This window comes from Trichechus manatus, unplaced genomic scaffold (assembly GCF_000243295.1).
Source record: "Trichechus manatus latirostris isolate Lorelei unplaced genomic scaffold, TriManLat1.0 scaffold00264, whole genome shotgun sequence".
Taxonomy (NCBI): domain Eukaryota; kingdom Metazoa; phylum Chordata; class Mammalia; order Sirenia; family Trichechidae; genus Trichechus; species Trichechus manatus.
Genome location: NW_004444200.1, coordinates 120,509 through 125,486, shown reverse-complemented (window position 1 = coordinate 125,486; position 4,978 = coordinate 120,509). Strand labels below are relative to the sequence as shown.

Sequence of the window (4,978 nt, the reverse complement as noted above, 5' to 3'; positions counted from 1 at the left end):
GTGGCAGGAAGTCACTGCCATGCAAGCAGCTGGTGCCCAGATCAATGCCAAGGAAGGGCAAGTGGGGAGAGGAATGGAGGGGGTTGGGGGCTTTCAGACGAAGGCTCTCCGAAAACAGAATACCCACTGTGCCTGTCACTGGGAAGTGGAGTAGCCCAATCAGCCCCCTGGGAGCCATTAGGCCCCGGGGTCCCCTCTCTGCTTCCACCCATGCGTCAAGCCCCTCTTCTACCCCAGACTGTGGAGAGGTGATGGCATAGACTCTTGAAGAGGTGGACAAATACCCCTTGTGCAACAGCTTGTGGAAGAAAATGGCCAGCTCTGGGAATGGAAAGAAGGCAGAGGTTTCAGTGTGGAGGGAGTTTAGAGCCCTCACCCTCACCTCTGCAGCCCCAGAGCAGCCATCAGCCCCACCTGCTCAGGGCATGTACCTTTCCCAGGCCACAGCTGCTCAGGCCCCGAGTCCAGAAACCTGAGGTCGGGGAAGGCCACCTCTGGTGGTTTGCCTGGAAGGAAAAAGAGGAAAAGAGGTAGAAGCTGATGTCGACTTGGGGACGGCCTGACAGGGAACTCACCTCCCTGGACTGTGTTCCAGCTCTGAGCCACCTACCTGGGAAACTCCATAGATCCAGCCTCCACTGCCTCCATGGAGCAGGGAAGTGAGAAGGCCCGAGCACACCTGACGCCTCCCGTTCTTTCACTATAAGGATTTCCCAATTTCTGCCAGCCTTGAACTCTCTGCCAAACACAAGCAATGGTAGCTGATGCCCTTGCTATGGCAAGCTTTGAATGAATAGCCTCTGTTTTCATTTGGATTGTCTTAGCCTATTTCCACAGAACCATCTCCCCTCCCCCACCGACACATTAGAAAAGACAGAAAAGGGAGGGAAGTGTAGAAGTTCCCCCAGAGGAAACACACCTGTACAGTATGAGCAGTTTTGTCCAGGTGGAGGCGAAGTGGCTGGTTGGTAGCCAGGGCCAGCTGGCCTCTGCTGTATTCTCCCACGCCACTTCTGGCAGTCTTTTAAAGCTTAAGTCCCTTGGTTATTTTGGAGGCAATGATTTTGAAGGTCATGGAGGTGCCAGGTATCCTCTTCAGTTGAACCCCATTGACAGACTGCTGAGGGAGTTTGCACACCTCTGCCCTCCGCTATATGAAGTCTTCTTGGCCTGACTTGCCATGCATGCACAGCAGCTGGGACTGGGAGCTGATCTTCATCCTCATGTAAAATTTAGTGAACACAGCTTGATTCCTCAAGGTTTGAGCATTTCCACTCAGTCCTTACATTCAAGTTCATTTAGGTTCCTTCTGGCACACCTGAAGCACAGATATCTTCTTAAAAACTTGAAGAACCTCCAGTGGCCCCCTGCTGAACCTGGATATTTCCAGAGGGAGAGGCCGGGGTTACACCACAGGGAAAACTCTGCTGATCACATACCTGTCAAAGTGCCCAGCGTGGATGGAGTTTCCACTGGACACATCCTGGGGGAAATTGGTTCTGCCTGGGGCTCCACCAGTGCAGCTGATGTGGTGGGCTTAGGAGGAAGCCATAGAGACATGCTGGACTGCTGAGCTGGGATGCTGCACCTTACAGATACTCTCTGTGAGGCACAGCCCAAAGATCTGGTTGGGCTGCACTGAGGACAGCTTGGATTCCTGGTCAAGGAACAACAGGGCTGTGGAGACTGAGGCAGAAGCAGAAGCCCTGGAGGTCCTTGGCTGTCTCACAGTTAGGCTGTATGTGCTGTTTTAGATGGAAATCTGGCGAAGGCTGGCCTCCAAAATAAGGGCATTCTTGTTTTGGTTTGTGCTGGTAGAGAACTCTCGCTGTTCACAGGGCTGGTATTCTCCATTCTCCTCCTATAGGCTAGACTAGATAGGGAGCTAGCCATTTGAATTCTAGTCCATCAGTGAGTCCCAGATCTCTTCCCATGTGTAACCCATGGACACCATCAACTCAGTTTGCCACGATCCTTTTAGTCAGTGAGTAGCTCCACGTAAGGCTTTAGTTCATGATCTTAATGGCCTACACTCATCCACTGATCTTTCATGATTTGCTTCAAAGTGTTTCTCTTCCTGGAATTGAGAATGAGATATTTCTTGAGCAGGTTTTCACACTCCATGAACATGTGCAAGGGAAGATGGTATTTTCCATTCAGGATCTGCTCCCACAGCCACATGAAGTTCTGTCCATCAAAAGACAGGCATCTGCGGACCAGTGTATATACAATGATTCCCATATTCCACATATCCACTGTGGTTCCATTGTACTTTTCGCCCTGAAAGAGTTATGGGGCAGAATAATGGGGACTGCTACAAAAGCTAACTTTTTGCCAAAGGTGAATTCCTTGCTAAAGACAACATCTGCAATCTTTTTTTTTTTAATTTTTTTTATTGTTGTAATTAAATTAAATTTACATTTCAAGTTAGTCTCCCATATGAAATTTTTTTTTACATACATTGTTATGAGACCCCAACCGCTCACCCCATTCTGTGACAGCACACTCCTCCCCTCCACCCCTGATTCCCCATGAACATTGAACCAGCTCCTAACTCTCTCTGCCTTCCCATCTCACCTCTGGACAGAAGCTGCCCCTTTGGTCTCTTGTATCTACTTGACTAAGAGGCACATTCTTCACGAGTATCACTTTATGTCCCACAGTCCAGTCCAATGCCTGTCTGAAGAGTTGGCCTCAGAAATTGTTTTAGTTCTGGGGTGATAGAGAGTCTAGGAGCCATGCTTTCTGGGGCATCTCCAGTCTCAGTCAGACCATTAAGTCTGGTCTTCTTACTAGAATTTGAGTTCTGCATCCCATCCTTCTACTGCTCCATCAGGGACCCTCTGTTGTGTTCCCTGTCAGGAGGTTCATTGATGGTAGCCAGGCACCATCTAGTTCTTCTGGTCTCAGGCTGATGAAGTCTCTGGTTTATGTGGCTCATTCTGTCTCTTAGGCTAATACTTTCCTTGTGTCTTTGGTGTTCTTCATTCTCCTTTACTCCAAGTGGTTGGGACCAATTGATGCATCTTAGATGGCCGCTTGCAAGCTTTTAAGACCCCAGACACCACTCACCAAAGGAGGATGAGAACATTTTAATAAGCTTTGTTATGCCAATTGACATAGATGTCCCCTGAAAACATGGTCCCCAGATCCCTCATCCCTGCTACTCTGTCTCTCAAAGTATTTGATTGTACTGAGGAAACTTCTTAACTTTCGTTTAGTCCAGTTGTGCTGGCTTCCCCTGTAGTGTGTGCTGTCCTTCCCTTCACCTAGGATGATTGTTATCTACTATCTAGTTAGTGAATAACCCTCACCCTCCCTCCCCACCCCCGTAACCAACAAAGAATGTTTTCTTCTGTGTTTAAACGTTTTCTTGAGTTCTTATCATAGTGATCTTATACAGTATTTGTCCTTCTGTGACTGACTAAATTCACTCAGTATAATAAGTTCCAGCTTCCACCATGTTATACGATGTTTCACAGCTTCATCATTGTTCTTTATCGTTGCATAATATTCCATTGTAGGATATACCATAGTTTGTTTATCCATTCATCCGTTGATGGGCACCTAGGTTGCTTCCATCTTTTTGCTATTGTGAACAGTGCTGCGATGAACATGGGTGTGCATATATCTATTCATGTGACAGCTCTTCTTTCTCTAGAATGTATTCCAAGGAGCAGGATAGCTGGATCTTATGGTATTTCTATTTCTAGCTTTTTAAGGAAGTGCCATATTGATTTCCAAAGTGGTTGTACCATTTTACATTCCCACCAACAGTGTATAAGTGTTCCATTCTCTCCACAACCTCTCCAGCAGTTGTTATTTTGTGTTTTTTGGATTAATGCTAGCCTTGTTGGGGTGAGATGAAATCTCATTGTAGTTTTGATCTGCATTTCTCTAAGGGATATTGATCGTGAGCATTTCATGTGTCTGTTAGCAGGCTGAATATCTTCTTTGGTGAAGTGCCTGTTCATATCCTTTCCCCACTTTTCAATTGGGTTATTTGTCTTTTTGCTGTTGAGGTTTTGCAGTATCTTGTAGATTTTAGAGATTAAACGTTGATCGGATTTGTCATAGCCAAAAATTTTTTCCCAGTCTGTAGGTTGTCTTCTGACTCTCTTGGTGAAGTCTTTTGATGAGCATAAGTGTTTGATTTTTAGAAACTCCCATTTATCTAGTCTCTCTTCTAGTGCTTGTGCATTGTTAATTATGGTTCATATTGTGTTTATGCCACGTATTAGGGTTCCTAGCGTTGTCCCTATTTTTTCTTCCATGATCCTTATCATTTTCGATGTCATATTTAAGTCTTTGATCCATTTTGAGTTAGTTTCTGTACGTGGTGTGAGATATGGGTCTTGTTTCGGTTTTTTGCATATAGATATACAGTTATGCCAGCACCATTTGTTGAAAAGACTGTCTTTTCCCCAATTAATGGACTTTGGGCCTTTGTCAAATATTAGCTGCTCATAGGTGGATGAGCTTATATCTGGATTTTCAACTCTGTTCCATTGGTCTATGTATCTGTTGTACCAGTACCAGGCTGTCTTGACTACTGTGGCAGTATAATAGGTCCTAAAATCAGGTAATGTAAGGCCTCCCACTTAGTTCTTCTTCTTGGGTAATGCTTCATTTATTCAGGGCCTCTTCCCTTTCCATATGAAGTTGGTGATTTGTTTCTCCATCTCATTAAAAAATGCCGGTGGAATTTGGATCGCGGTTGCATTGTATCTGCAGATTGCTTTGGGTAGAATTCACATTTTCACTATACTGAGTCTACCTATCCATGAGCAAGGTATATTTTTCACTTATGCAGGTCTCTTTTAGTTTCTTGCAGTAGTGTCTTGTAGTTTTCTCTGTAAAGATCTTTTACATCTCTGGTTAGATTTACTCCTAAGTATTTTATCTTCATGGGGGCTATTGTAAATGGTATTGATTTGGTGATTTCCTCTTCAAGGTTCTCTTTGTTGGTGTAAAGGAA

The 4,978-nt window shown here is 45.2% G+C and overlaps 1 pseudogene; it reads right to left on the bottom strand.

Annotated features, from left to right (window-relative positions):
• Positions 1-1,024: 1,024 nt before the first annotated feature.
• The window catches only part of LOC101350018 (serine/threonine-protein kinase MARK2 pseudogene), a 10,031-nt pseudogene continuing 6,077 nt past the window's right edge, over positions 1,025-4,978 (bottom strand).